The sequence below is a fragment of the Talpa occidentalis genome, unplaced genomic scaffold (assembly GCF_014898055.3).
Source record: "Talpa occidentalis isolate TD23 unplaced genomic scaffold, MPIMG_talOcc4v2.1 talOcc4.13, whole genome shotgun sequence".
Classification (NCBI taxonomy): domain Eukaryota; kingdom Metazoa; phylum Chordata; class Mammalia; order Eulipotyphla; family Talpidae; genus Talpa; species Talpa occidentalis.
This window is the reverse complement of record NW_023601322.1, coordinates 14590201-14606521: the sequence shown is the minus strand read 5'-3', so window position 1 is coordinate 14606521 and position 16321 is coordinate 14590201. Positions and strand designations below refer to the sequence as shown.

At 38.7% G+C, this 16321-nt stretch overlaps 1 protein-coding gene across 1 annotated transcript in view; it reads left to right on the top strand.

Annotated features, from left to right (window-relative positions):
* The first annotated feature begins 3549 nt into the window (after positions 1-3549).
* Positions 3550-16321, top strand: part of RAB27B (RAB27B, member RAS oncogene family) — a 54403-nt gene continuing 41631 nt past the window's right edge. The window contains exon 1 of the mRNA XM_037508484.2: positions 3550-3785. The gene's annotated coding sequence lies outside the window, so the exon portion shown is untranslated. The remainder of the gene's footprint in view (positions 3786-16321) is intronic.

Genomic DNA, 16321 nt, shown 5'->3' with positions numbered 1-16321 from the left:
TACTTCTCTTGAGAAATATAATGACATTTTTATTCTTTTCCTTTGCATGTGAGCTGCTTTATGTTTCTGGAGGGTGTTTTAGGTTTTCTTTGTTCCTGAACTCATAATATTTCAAACTAATGTATCTTGGTAATTTTAATTAATTGATACTTTTTTCTCATGGAATTTTTTATTTCAAAAAATGTTGGTTTTATTTCTGGAATTGTTTCACATCACTTCTTTAATTTTAACACCCCTTTCTGAATGGAAAGAACTTTTCGAAAGGTTCTAAGATTCCCATTGGTCAGAAATTTCTCCCTTTTCTCCAATGTCTTATTTCCACAGTTTTTTGTTCTGTTGTCCTGGAGTTTTCAACTTACTCTTCTAACCTATCTGTCAAATTTTTAAAATTTTGATAATGTTTTTAATTTCAAAGGAGTTTTTTCTTGTACGGTATATAAATTGTTAAATTCATTTTCTGTACGAGAGGAGAAAATTGTATGTGTTCAGTTCATCTTGTTAAACCACAAATTACTCCGGTTTACTTTCTACAGAAGATAAACCTCCAGTCTCCTGGAGGCTGGGCTGAGCAGATGGAGGAATGTATGGGTGGTTGACTGCACAGCAGTGGGGAAGGGAACGTTGGGTCCAAGCATTGTGCATCCAGATGTCTACCCAAACCCCTGTGTTCATTCCACCACCTGGGATCCTTCTATTGTGGTATTTCTGCCTCCTAGACCTGGGGCCTCCCAGGCTTACTCAGGGAAATTTGTCTTTCTTCTTATTCATCACCCTCCTAAAGGCCTGCCATGTATAAACACCTCTCCTCTTCCAAGTTACCAAACCTCCATCTGATTTAGGTTCTTATAAAAATCCATTGCTGTTTATTTTCCCTTTGCTATCTCCTCTCATCTTTATTTGTCTTTATGGTTTAATAACAGTTAAAAATGTTATATTTTACCATGTGAGAGAAATTTGGGGAAAAGGCCATGCTCAATCTAACATTTTTAAGCAGAAGTCTTTGTGTACAGTTATGTATCTGCTTCCTTTGGCGATGCATTTATGGAATGTTAATCCAATTGAGGGCAGAAATTTTATCTAATTTGTGTATAAACTCCAGTTACAGGGAGGTGTTTTTTATTTTTATTTATAATGATATGTCTTATAGTCACCTTGCTTTCGCTGGCAGTCTTGGGATCTGCCTCTAATCAAAGTAGCCAAGTGTTATTATTCTCATGTTCTCCCACAACTTCTCCTACTTGGAAACCCTCTTCTCATGAAGAAGGGCAAGACCCACAGCTCGCAAGTGGCATCATTACAAACTCTCCTCTCTCTGAGCCTCAGAACCCGAAAGATAAGACTTAAAGTGGCAGGTAACTCTGGGAGAGCTGTACCCACAAGAGTGGACCTTAAAGGCAGCTGACACACTTATGGGGGAACATTGACGAGAAAAGCAGACAAATGTTGTGTGTTTGAGTTTGTCACAGTAGGAACTCTTTTTTCAGATTTAGCAGGGAGGGAGCCTGGTCTCTGGCCACCGTGATCTCAACCTTGGGGATCAGCAAGGTTGTGATCTGGACATTGCTGGGACTTTCTCAACCTCAGCTCTTCATGCTTAAAATGGGGACAATAAAAATAATAGATGCCATGCCTATTTCAAAGTAAGGTTGTGAAAAATCTGATGAGATGATCTATGGGCAAGGCCTTTATAAACTCTATTGCACATAGGAAATTATAGCTATTAGGATTAACGTAAGTGACACATAAACTAGGTGAAGAATATGTATTATTATTGTATGGTGCAGAGAAGCATATATTAGATCACATTATGCTATATACTCATTTATTTTGGGCATCAATTTTCTTAATATTGCTTGATCTTTTGTTTTTTAATTTTATTAAATTTATTTATTTCACATCATTGTTCATTTTTGTACAGCATTTGAATTCTCCCATCAGGTGTAGTTCCTGTAATTCTCGCACCACCTTAGTACCTGTGATCCCTCACCATAGTCCCTTGTGCCTTTCCCTCCCCTGTTTTAACCCATCACCTTCACCTTCCCCTGTTGAATGGACCTATGGTCAGCTGGCATAGCATAGCATATTTTCATTGATTTATTTTGGGGGGATCATTTTTAATTAGTGTGCTATATACAGTCAAATGTTCTATCTACAGTTATGGTCTTTTTTTAAGTCTTTTCAAATTTTGCACATGCACTTGTGACTTATCTACTGTTGACAGATACAAAGTAAATTTACTCTAATACAGTATAGGCTCCTAGAAGACTTATTTTGAAAATCTACAACCTGACTCCCCTATCCTTTCTCCTAATAACTCAGAATAATTTTTGTGAACTGGACCTTATTTGGGAAGAATAGAGTAAATAGCTGCTATGAGAATAAATACAGCCAACACATATATAGAACTTTCTGCACCAGACACCCTTCTATGAACTTTGCTGATAAGTGTGCATTTACTTACAATATCTCTATGAAGGCATTTTATTGTCTCGTTTTCAAGATTGAGGCACAGAAAAAAAAAATTTCTTTCCTATTTTCGCGATAGATAGATCTCTAGGGATGGAATGTTGCTTCAAACTTCTTGGCTGTAGGTTGCTTGTTTGTCCTGGTTTCTGAATTGGGTTCTTCCTTTTCCCTCCCACAGCACTTCCCAGGGGATACTCCCAAGGGGGTGGTATTGTAGCAGTGCCTCCCAGATCCAGCCTTCAGGCACCCAGTCAGAACTAGGTCCAACAATGAAAATCTAAGTAGTCAGCTCACTGTTTACCAACATGAATACCAGCAAACAATTTTCCAACTTTGTGATTTTCTTCACAGAGGATTAAATTAACTGCTATTCGATGTATACAAGCTTACATTCTTATCTTTGCCATCAGCCTGTAAACTAAGGCTTCCAGTGTAACCTCGAGTGGGCCAAGATCTTTGTGATGGAGGGATGAGCCCAGTATCCAGAACAGGGCTGCTTCCAACATTTCACGCTTACTTCTGAATCCTGAGCCAGTGTTGCAAATATAGGTACCCAATATTTATTTAATAAACGCCTGTGCCCCTGACTGTTGGATCTTATAAACATTCTCCATTTACTAACCCACGGGAGGATATCTGAAGCGACCTGAGGACGCAAAGATGAGGCTGGTGCATACTAATGGATGTATTAATAGAGTCTCACTTTTAAAATACTAATTTCTTCCCAACTTTCCTTTCACTTCCTGGGCTTTCTCTACTCTCCACTGGCAATCCCTTGCTCTTTCCATTGTTAAAGAGCCCTGCCCTGGGAGGAGAGAACGCGAGGCATTGGAAGCAGTTCTCAGTGCTCTGGGCTTTCTGAGTAAGTGATTATCAGAGAAAACAGGAGGAAATAATACAATACAAAAGAGCTGGCTGCTAGGGCGCTCAGCCCTGTAGTGCGGAGAATTTAACCAGAAGTCAAGTGCGCTTGAGTCACCAGCACGGTCTGGCGGAGGTGAGCGCCGCACATCCGCCTGAGCACCGGGGACACGCCTCTGCTCACCCCAGCCTTCCAGATCCCGGCTTGGCGGCGGGCTCGGGGGTGGCGCTACTCGTCCTGGCACTGGCCGTGCGCAAGGGCCGGCACTGGGGACGGGCTGGAGCGCCTGGGACCGGTCGGGCGCCACAGGTTGGAGAATCAGGAGCTGTCCCCATGACCGTGGCCTCGTCAAGCAGATGCCGCGTGGACGCCCAGGAGGTCTAGAGCTTGGGAACCTGGAAGGAAACCTCTGAAACCCGAAACCCAGCCCTCTCCCTTAAGGAAACTTCGCAGGCTGGTGAGTCGGGGAAGCTGCTGCTGCTGGAATGTGTTCCCACCCACCGGGGCGCAGGCGGCTGGAGCCTGGAAAGGAAATGAGACGTGGAGGAGAGGCCGGCCGGGCGGGAGGCGAGCCGAGCCTGGTGCCTGCCTTGGGCGACCTGGGGGGGTGTGTGTGAGCGCCAGGTCGGCGGGGAAACCGAAAGCGCACACTTGCGTGGGCACAGGTGTCCCCAGAAAAGGGAGACTGCGGGTTCAGGGTGGGGTGTTTGCCTGTCAAACAGCTGCTTAGGGTTTTCAAAAGCTGGAGCCAGCAAAGCCCTTTTGCTTCCGTTTGGATCTCCAACCCCAACAAAATAATAGTTGATAATGCTAATGATGGTAATAAGAGCGATCTGTTTGGAGTTTCATTCAAGGAGAAGTTATTTAGTGAGGCAAGGCAGGTAAGTGATGGGACTTTTCTCTGCACTTCCTCTGATATCGATGCAGAGAGATCAAAGTAATTTTATCTTCCAACATTTCACGGTTACTTCTGAATCCTGAGCCAGTGTTGCAGCTGCGGGGATGTGTATGTTATGTCTTCCTTCAAGAGGTCACGATTATGTAGTTGCCAAGGTACCCACCCAATCCTCATTATCTTACAGCTATGGAAGCAGGTAAAAGGTAACTAGTAAAAGCTAGAGGCCGAGTTTCTAGGAAAAGGCTGTTGGTTAAAGCATCACACCTGTGATTATTAGCTTTTGATTTCAAGATCTAAAATTAAAAGATTCCTGCTATTTACATGATACATTATTAAAATGAAACCCAAATGAACAACCTGTGGTTTCAGGGTTATTGGTAACAAAATTATTATTTAATGTAATAGTAATTATGCATTTTGACATAGTTCTGTTTAATATTAGCTATATTATATACATAGTTGTGTAGTTCCAAATTTTAAAATTTGGCAGAAAAATGGTCTTCAGCATTATATACTCAAGTATAAACTTAAATGACTTACATTGAATTGCTTATACCAGATGTGAGAGTCATATTTGCCTTGTGCCAGTCCTCCTCAAATTATTATTTTCATAATTTCCTACATAATTCTCTACCCAGAGGGGATCAACACCTCTTCAGGGTGAGAGGGGATTCTTGTGAATGACCCATAAAAAGTAAAGTTGATCCACAGTTTAATATATATATATTTTTTTTAAAGATTAATTTATTTATGGATACAAGAACCAGGGTACAGGCCAGAGATGGGGGGGGGGTGAGAAGATTCACCAGAGACAGAATGGGGAACAGAACAGGCAGACTGACTGAAATACACTGCTGAGGGGAGCAGCGGGCAAGACAGGAGAGGTCTGCTGTACCATGTAGGTAGCTCCCTGGCCGGCCAGGGATCAAACTTGTGCTTCAGAGGCTGCAGATAGCTTCACAGTGCTGTGCTTAACCCCTTGCACCACCAGGGAGGTCACATAGTTTAATATTAATGAGATTTTTCTCTTAAGAACTGATTACAGCCTCCCATAGAATGTTACTATCATAGCTTCTGAAAGAAAAACAAAACTTTTCAGATGAAACTGGATGAGCCTGTTCTCAGAGTTGCCAAGAAGAAATAAAGGGAATCTGTCAAATGTAAGCAAACCACATGTCTTTCATAGGTCATTTCTGGAAGAGAAATAGGTGATCTGCACTAATATACTTAATCTCAGCTCCTTAGCACACCAGTTTATACTAAAATTATCTACTAGTTTCTGAGTGGCTTTCCATTTATTTAACTGTTCTGGAAAAGTGGAATTCATCCAAAGTGCCAGGTGGTTGAGAACAGAAATCTGCTCTTTTCCCACCCTTACTCTGGGGAAATGTTTGGTTCATTTTTTTTTTTTTTTTTTGGTCTTTTAATCAGGGGAGTGTGAAGCATAGACCAACTATTCACATAAAGCATAGCTCACAATTATTCCAGTTTCTTGAGTTGATTCATCAAGGCAGGTTAACCAAGTAATTGTGTAAGCAAGTAAGCAAGTAATTGTCATGTGGATTTGCAGGAAAACAATTACAGTGAAAACAGGATAAACCAGGTGTTTCCTATGGAGAGCAGGTCACTTTCTAAAGATGGCAGCTAGGGGGAAAAGATTTTTTTACTTGTTATCAGGTGTATATTACAGTAGGAACTACATCACTAAGCATAATAACAAACCTACCATGACCCCATAAATGGAGGTAAGAGTATTACTTCACTTGTCTCACACCTTTTGCAATCATTACTCATGTTCTGCAAACATTAACCATCTCTCACAGACCCTCCCTAAATGAAGGAAACTTGCCTCCATTATCAATACGGGGAATGAAACTTTAACACATAGCCAAACAATCTCCAATCAGGTGTCCTTTTAACTAAATGACTGCTCATATATTGAGGCATTCCTTGTTCATTTATTCAGTCAGTAATTATTAATAGTATCACACACCATTGCAGGGTCTGTGTGGACAGAAATAAACAAAATAGACAAAGATCTGGCCCCAGAGTGAGACAGACAGTGAACAGGGTGATAAAATTGAATCTGTGATACATTAGCGATAGTGCTAAGGAAAGACCAGAGGAGGTTTGCAGTGGTAGTGGCATGGACCAGCTACTGTGGAAAATTTAGATCAGGTGCCTTACTCAGAAAAAGCCTCACTGAGAAGATGATATTTGATTGTTGCTTTAAAGGAGGTCAGGGAGGGCCTCCCTGGTGGCGCAAGGGGTTAAGCACCACACTATGAAGCAATCCACACACAGCCTCTGCAGCATGAGTTCGATCCCCAGCTGGCCAGGGAGCGACCCACATGGCAAGACAGACCTCTCCTCTCCTGTCTCGCCCGCTGCTCCCCTCAGCAGTGTATTTCGGTCGGTCTGCCTGTTCTGTTCCCCACTCTGTCTCTGTCTCACCTCCTGCATCTCTGGCCTGCGCCCCAGCTCTTGTGTGCATAAATAAATAAATCTATAAAAAAAAAAAAAAAAGGAGGTCAGGGAGTGAGCCATGCAGCTCTGAGGAGGAAGAGCTTACCGGATTGGAGGAACAACACCGAAGGATTTACGTAGCATCTTCCACTAACAGCAAGGAAGCCTGCACACCTGCAGCAGGAGGGCGGAACAGGGTGGCAATAAATGGGGAGGAAATAGGAGGGCCGTGTCATACAGGGCTTTGAAGGTCTATTAAACACGTTGGGGTTTGATGTTTATTCTGAGTGAAATAAGAAAACACTATAATTTTGATATTGTCTATTGAAGATTCATTCAGCAAATACATGTGCCGATTTGAAATTATTGGCAACTTTGATAGGAGATGGAGTTCTTAAAGATAAGGAATTCAGGGAAATTAAACTTAAAAATTCTGGAAGCAGCATTTCCTATAATCCATAGAGACCACCAGAGAAATTCATGAGGCTACATTGAAGCTCTAAAATCACTTTTTGAAAGCAGCTGGTCGAACACGGAGACAAAGGAGCTACTTGAGCTGTGAACACTGCAGGTGGAAGAGTGAGCCCCACAGCGGGCTGAGGCTTAGACAAAAATGCAAAGGAGAATTAATGACTCTTTGCCATTATCTAGAGCAAAGCAGTGAATAATGAAGTTTGTGGACATGAGAGAAAGTGGAATTACTCAATTTCTAGCTTGCTGCTCTTGTCTTTCTTCATTAAAGTGTTCAAAAATGGAAAGGTTAGGAAACACTAAATGAACATTAAAATAGAGAAAGTTGAGAAGTTACTGTGACGCTAACTAACCTCTTTAAAGGAGAAAGAATAGGGCCTCCCTGGTGGTGCAGGTGGTTGAGCTCAGTGCTGTGAAGCTGTCCTCAGCCTCTGCAATGCCAGTTCAATCCCCGCCAGCCACGGAGAGGCCCACATGGCACAGCAGACCTCTCCTGTCTCGCCCACTGCTCCCCTCAGCAGTGTATTTCAATCAGTCTGCCTGTTCTGTTCCCCTCTCTGTCTCTGGTGAATCCTCTCACCCTCCCTCACATCTGGCCACACATCTGGCCTGTTCTTGTATAAATAAAAAAATCTTTAAAAAAAATAGAAAGAATAAAGGTGGGTGTGGGCAAGAATACCTGTCTGAGGAAACAGTGTTTCACTTGAGATCTGAAGGATATCTGGTGACAGTCAGGTGGATAATAGGGAGAGAACAATTCACACCTAGCAAAGAACTCCATGCATTCAATAAACTAACAGGCAAATCTAGAAACAAGCTAAGGCTAGAGCAACCACTTGGGATGTCACTCTGGGAGTAGCTAAGCCCAAAGGAGACCGAGAGGCTCAGTACCCCAAGACTCAATGTTGTGGAGATAGCCTGTTCTGGGAAGTTGAATTAAATGACCCTTAAGCTCTCTTTTAAAACTTTGGCCTTACACTACAAGACCACAGTTTGACATTCGATAGATACTCTACATCACAACTTAAGAGGTAGTAATGAAAGTTTAGTTAAAATAGTTATAAAAAGTAACAAAACTAATAAATGTAAATTAAGCTAATGCTGCCATAAAAACCATTGTCTAAAATCCAGAAATGCTGGAATAACGTTTTTAGTAGACAAAATTACATTCAAGTATATGAAGGTACCCACATTGTTTAGGGAATAGTTTCATAGAAGGCAAATACAGGTATCTGACTTGGTGGGATTTAAATCAAACCATTTAGATGTCTGTTATTAATCAAATACTACGAGTGCTGAGTAGTGGACAGCTAAAAGCATGACAATGAGTCTCCTTAAGGCCCGATTTTCTCCTTTGTAAAATAAAGTGACTAGATTGACTATTTCAATATCTTTATTGTTTTACTATAGATCTGGGTAATCTACAATCTTATTTCATGTTTCCCCCTTTTTTCCTTGTTTGTTTCCTCTCTCCCTTCCATTTATGTACCTGTTTTCCCATTTAGATAGATAGATTAGTAGATAGATGGATGGGCAGATAGATAACCATAGATATAGATGCATATATGTGTGTGTATAATGTGCATGTATATGCGTACACACAGATAAAGATAAATAACATCTTCATGATACACATGTATTGTATGTATCATATATACATATGAAATAAGTGATGAAAATTTTCCACTTTAAGAAGCTTAGGGAAAAGCATAAGATTTTGTCTTCTTTCTGGAAGCACATTTATTTCAATTTTAGTGAACGCAAGTTCAACTCAATTTGTTTTCTTTTTGGTTTTCTCCATAACTTGCTTAGAAAAATGAAACTGTGTGTCAAATCTGACTTAGGTGTACACTAGAACAAAAATAATTAGAAAAAGAAAAATTTGTTTGTATGATATTTGTCCATTCGAACTTAAGCAAGACCTCAGAGTCTGAGAAGTTCATGAAAAGATTTACTCAGTTTTCATAGTTGATTATTCAAAATATGCTGTTGTCATAAATAAAATGTTCTGTTGATAAATATTTCTGGACACATCAAAACATTAAAAATAAAAAAAGTGCCATACAATTTTTTTAATTAATAAATTTTATTTTTATATTCCCCATACAATTGCAATCCCCCCATTCTGACCCCAATCCCTCCCCTCCCACCATACAATTTTTTAACAAGGGAAAGAACTAGTCATCTCTTAATGTTTTTGTTTTTTTTTTTTAAGAGAGAGGAAAAACATTTTCCAAGATCAAAAACTTCCAAATTTCATATAGCCTCAGGGGCCTCTTCCTCCTGACATGTCTCTGTTTACTGGTTTTCTCCCAAATGTTGAGAAATGCAAGAGTAATTCAACCCATTTTCTTGCTTCTTAATTCTTTGAGTGAACTAAAGATGAATACCAAAACCATTCAGAAATTCTACTCTCACTCTCTGCTCTTATGCCTCTACATGGGAGCTTTGATCTAATCTTCTACAGTTGCCAGGACCTATTTTTAAATGCTGTCTCTCAGGACTGGGAAGTAAAAGCTTCTATTAGTAGCAATAAAAAAAATTCCCAATACTGCATACCATTCTCAGGAAAATATCACTTTTCATGAAATTATTCTGGTTTTAATAAACCACTCCTATGTTTATTGCACCGGTATTTACAATAAATAGCCAAGATGTGGAAACAACCTAGATGCCCCAGAACACATGAGCAGATCAAGAAGATGTGGTATATATACACAATGAAATGCTACTCAGAGATCAAAAATGATAAACGCATGCCATTTATGGCAACATGGGTAGAATTGGAAGGATTATTCTATGTGAAGTAAGCCAGAAGAAGAAAGATAAATAGCAGTTGGTTTCACTTATATGTGGAATCTAGAGAGACAAAACAAAGGATTAGACAAAAACAAGCTGTAAGATGATTAACACTTGTGAGCCCACTGTGGATCTGAGACATTCAGGAGGGGAGGGGGAAGAAAAGGGGAGAATACCATGGATTATGTGGAGTACTATGTGTGTTTTGGTGGTGGAAAAACTATGGTGACCATACCTGGGGATAGAACTGTTATATTGTGAAAGAATAAGCAAGGATGAGAAGTACCTGTACTTTACCTGCAGTTGAAAGGGGATGCTGTTACACTGTTGGTGGGAAAGTAAATTGATGCAGCCAGTATACAGGAGAAAGTAGTTTGGGTTCATTTTAAAAACTACAAATGAAAATACCATATGATCCAGCCATCCCACTCTTGGGAGACTATCCAAAGAGCATGAAACCAGCAATGCAAAAAACCGTATACTCTACAGAGTTCATTGCAGCACCATTTATAATAGCTCAGAAGTGGAAACAAGCTAAATGCCCATCAATAGATGATCGGACCAAGAAGATGTGGTCTCTCCACACAGTGGAAAACTGCTCAGTCATAAGGAGAGGATATGCAGCCATTCACGCAAAATGGTGGGAGTTCAAGGGAATCATGTGTCGTAAAGAAAGTCAGAATGACAGAAACAAATGCTTGACATATGGATGAAGTGACAAAAATCTAGCCCACATTAATAAATGCAGTGAGAGTTCTGAGGTTAATGGGGGGAGGGAGAAAGGCACAAGGAGATAGAAGGTATGGTGGTGGGAATAAAGGGGGGATGGAGATTGGTGAAGATTGCATAGTAGTGATAAAGTGAAATGAGCAAATTTGAGTTTTCTTTTCTTTCAGAACTGCACAAGACCATGATCAGATGATAGTTATTTTGGAATTGACCTGTATAATCCCCTCTTATATCCTTAAATTTGAATTATTCACTTACCTCCTGCAAAAACCAAGTGAACAAAAGTATGTAGACTGCAAAAATCAGTACTATTTGTGGACACCTCTTGAACTGTGGTGCCCTGTCCCCTACCTGTGACTTTACATATTGAGGAGAATCCATTCCATTTGACATTACAAAGAGTTTACTCAAATAAAAGTGAGGGGGAGATGATATGGTAAGAACCCTTATCTAGTGTGTTTTGTCTTCCAGTAGGGAAAGTTATGCCAGCAGAGGTATGGTCTCCTCTGCAGAAATAGAGAAAACCTGTGGGGTTTCTACTTCCAGTACAAACTGGAGGGAATCTTTAAATTTTGTGTTGTGGTTTTCTTTATAAAACTACTGTATGATGATAACTAAACTTCTGAGAAAAATGAATTTCCCATAAATTATGCTCTTCTTTTTGGTTCCCCACAGCTTTTCTAATCAAGTGTGGTTTTTAAGGTCCTGATTCCTTCCAGAAGCCCATTCTCTCAAACTCCACTTTGACTTTCTTTTTTTTTTTTTAAAGATTTATTTATTTATACAAAAACCGGGGTACAGGCCAGATGCGCGGGAAGGTGAGAGGATTCACTAGAGAAAGTGTGGGAAACAGAATAGGCAGACTGACGTAATACACTGCTGAGGGGAGCAGCGGGCCAAACAGGAGAGGTCTGCCGTGCCATGTGGGACCCTTGCCGGCTCGCCTGGATCAAACCGGTGCTGCAGAGGCTGCAGACAGCTTCACAGCGCAGCGCTCAACCACCTGTGCCACCAGGGGAGGCCCTCCACTTTGACTTTTAAAGCAAATTCATGCATGAGGCCCAAGGAACCATAAAGTAATCTCCTCTCCTTTAGTTTCTAGAGAGTGTTGGATAAGGGTGATGTTAGTGAAATAAAGCCTGAATGTGTGGTGCCATTAGTCTGAAAGAGTAATGTTGATTCTAAAAATCAATATAGTAAGTATTCAGACACCTCCAGGGATAGGCTTGGCACCTTGAGAAGTGAGAACTTATTCAAAAGAGAAAAGGGATAACTCAAATTCATAAATGCTAACCATATATGTAAAGAAAGATGTTCTGTTTCACCATTTTATTTTGTAACCAGTAGGAACATTTTTATTTGCCTTATTTTTTAGGAACCATGTTTTAAAAAGTATGTAGGAATTGGAATGTGAGGGTTAAAGTAATCACCCTATATTGGGTAATTAGCCTCCTAATTAGTCTTTTTCTACCCTAAACATGGTATTGTGTAGATCATTTGATATAAAAAAAGAAAATAAGAAACTTTAAGACCTGTTGATACTCTTTGGAGAGGGCAAATTCTACCTGGACACCTGAAAATTTAGAGAAAGTTTTATATTATTTATGATACTATATAAAATATTGTCAAATGATTGACTTGTAAATATGTCAAGTGTTGACCTAGTTTAGCTCAAGTTATTATTTCTCTCAACTTCTCTCTCCTGCTCCACCTCCATCTCCATGAAAAATGTTACAGTTCATTGATTTTGAAAACAATTTTGAAATATTTTATTGCATTTAAAAAATGCTTTACATAACCACTTGCCACTCATTCTCTCATGAGTATTTCTGATTATTAAATAATTTGTATGAAGACATTCTGCCTCCCTACTTGCCTAGTTGCGATGTTCTGTTCTTTCTGGATTCCAGGTGTATAAAAAGCTTCCTTTGTTAAGGATGTACCACTTAAGACATTCAGTTCTGAAAAAATGTGTTTTTTTTTTTCATGAAAGCTTCTCACAATGTGCCAATAACACAGTTATTTGTGTTCTAATTATTATAAATGGGAAAAAATCCTAAACAACATCTTAATGACTCATCTATGATTTAGACACATAATCCATGTCTACAAATGTCCCACTCAAGATGTCTAATTAGAGCCATATTGACTTTAGTCCTTCTGTTCTTTTACCCTCAATCATTTTCTATTTACATTATTTACTAAGCTTTTATCCAACTGTGATGTTCTGGATTATTCCCCCTCTGTAACTTCAATATTTCATATTCTCTTGGGAATTACCAGTGTGTTTCTTAATGTTTGAGTTTGTGTATAGGTAAACAATCATTATAGGCACAAATTTCTTGATTTGTAGACTATTTCAACTTGTTTGGGGTTTAAAAAATAAGTATGGAAAAAAGGTAACCAATATCAGTATCGCAAAAACTCCTATGGTGAATATTTGTGGACTTCTATAAATTATGACTGTTTGACATGGTTGTTTAGCATGAAAATTTGTGTTGATATCAAGTCCTTGATTAATAATTAACAATTAAGCGCTATCATTTTCAGCTTTGAAATATTGCCAAAAGAATATATTCATTGAATGTACTAATTTTTTTAAAGATTTATTTATTTGTGCATACAAGAACTGGAGTATAGGCCAGATTTGTGGGGTGGGGGGGTGAGAGGATTCACCAGAAAGAATGGGAAGCAGAACAGGCAGATCTACTGAAATACACTGCTGAGGGGAGCAGCAGGCGAGACAGGAGAGGTCTGCTCTGCCATGTGGGTAGCTCCCTGGCTGGGGATCAAACTTTTGCTTTAGTTGCTGCCAAGAGCTTGATAGCGCTGTTTTCAACTCCTCTACCACAAGGGAGGCCCCCGAATGTACCAATTTTTAAGTTAATGCCATAGTATAAGAAAATCAAAGTTGGATCATTTTCATTCTAATGGGCACAGTTTTGCAAATTCTATTTTTTTTTTCTTGCTAGAGCTTCCTGTTTGGTATCATTTTTTACATGCAACTTGTTGAGATTTCAGCACATTCATGTGATATCTATGTTAAAATATGAAAAAAAGTTGAATCAAGTATGCAAACATTTCTCCCACTTTAGCAATAATCTTTATGAGTTTATTTTCTTTTAACAAAATTGCCAAAAGGAAAGATTTAAGGGCAAAATTTAACTGATTAATCCAAGAGGTAGTGAGATCACCAAACTGCAGGACTCCAAGAGAAAGGGTACATGAAGAAGGAAGTTCATGTTTTTTAAAACTGTGTAGGGCCTTTCCCCTGGTCTGCCCCCCAGATACTGAAAGCATATATCAGATCCATTATTAATTAAGAAAAGTCTGAGGAATAGACTGGATCTTGAATAATATATTTTTGTTCTTTAAGCAGTAAATATTACTTAATCACCTTCACTCTCCAATTACTTTGCTTAATTGGAGCTGAAATAAATGGATATTAGAATTTTCAAAAAGTGTGAATATTTTTTATCATCTCCATTCCTGTAGTGAGTGTCCAAAATACATTTATTCTGCACCAGTGGTGTCTATAAGTAAATCAATAACAACCATAGCAATAATGCTTTTGTCATGAAGCTTTACATTTTAGACATTTTAGAGAAATGATACAACCTAGTTTCTCCTATATAAATGGAAATAATAATGCTCTTTATAAAACAAACAGTCCTTCTGGTTTTTTTTTTTTTTTAATTTTTAGTTAATTTTTATTTTTTAATTTTTTTTTTAATAAATTTTATTGTTATATTCCCCATACAATTGCAGCCCCCCCATTCTGACCCCAATCCCTCCCCTCCCACCCCCGCCCCCCTAAAAGTGTCTCTGGTTCATAGTTTTTTGTTGATTTTGATTTTCACTTTCTTATAGTTATTCATTTTTCCTTCTGGTTTTAAACCTCTGTCTGGGAAAATAATATTATGTATCCATTTCATCATGGAAATAAGATTGTCTCCTTATGTCTTTATTTCTTTGATATTTATTGAAGGTGAAACAAGGATTTTTCTTTTTAGTTCAAGTTCATGATAAAATCGATCCTTCCTAGAACTTTATCTCAGAGCCACTTTTCTCTCTTTTGATGTGTTTCTGCAGTGCTTAGTAACAATTTGTTGTTCCTAAGCTAGGAGTTGATGATCTGTTGACCAGTCTTTCTGATAAATTAATTTCTGTGGAAATAACTATGACTGAAAACAGTTAATAAATTACTGTTCCCAATAAGCATATTTTCCTGATAATATGTAGCAAAAATCCAAAGGCATGTCTGATGTTAGACGTTCCAAGCTTAAAAATAGAGTTGTAGGGGAACAATTTGGGGCAAAAGGAACATAATCAGTAAAAGCTAGTGTGGTTGATATGGTGGCAATACGATGGCCTGGAATTTCTAGACCAGCCATTATTGAAAATATACAATGATCAGGGCAAATCCTGGCTTAGATAAGTAGTTCTGGCATAGACTTGCAGACCAATCTTGTCTACAACTCATGACTATGTATCCTTAACAATAAATTCTTGATTTCCTGTCTTACGGAAGAAGTCACAAGTATCTATAATGTTGACAGATATTGTGGTTAGTCCTTGGACTAAAGTAACAGTACCTGCTCAAAGAGCCTGAGCATTTTTCCATCAGAAATGGTGGCATTTTTCTAAGCCAGCCTCGGCCAACTGCTGGTAGAAGTGGTGGGTCTGTAAACTATTGTGCTTTGTCTAAACAGGTCCCTGCCCACAACCACAAAGTAAATAGCCAAGCTCATAGCTATATAACAGCACATGATCTCTTGATTTATTACATGTCAATTCAGTCGAATTTCCAATTTGCTAGCATAGAAAAATAGACACGATATTGGAAAAAAAGTGGTTCAAAATTAAGGATTCAAACATTTCACAGGAATCACAAAGAGAGAACAGTCTGAGTTTCCTTGGAGACAAAAACATGCTTTATTGATTGCAGTAAGCAAAATGGAATGCAGCTTTTGCCACATAAACATATTTAAAAGTTCTTTCAATTAACAATGTAGGTAAAGTGTCTAATGGAAAAGTCTGCAGTGTAAGAAATAACCCCCAATAATACGAATTAGCTCATCATAAAAATTTGATGCTGTATTTCTATCTCTACTTGACTTATTTCCAAACAATTTCAATGTAGTGAAAATTAGGAAACTGACTTGAAAGTGGTTAACCCACTTGTTTGTAAGAAAGGGTATGTATATAACTTCTTACTTACTCCACCATAAAGAAAATCTAGTTCAGATACCTACTGAAATGTTTCAAAAGGTTTATGGGATTTTCTTTGCAGAACATTTAAATGCACTGAAAGCATCTGGTCTCTTCCAAAACTTGAAGTCTTAAAATTATTATTCAGAAAAAGGTTTCGGTAAAGTGTTGGATGTGAAAGGAAATTTGGGTAGATATTTTCAAATAATTTTAGAGTGTGATATGATTTTTCAGGACATTCTGAAGTCCATGTAGTTTAGATGACAATACGAGGGGGCGCAAAACTGTCAGGAACATATCAATAGTTTCAGTAGAAATACTTTCACCTGTGGGCCAAAGCAGATGTCAAAACATGGACTGCAATCTTTTAAGATCTTCATTGCTGGTAGGCTTTTATCTACCTTTAGTTTTAAGAGCAA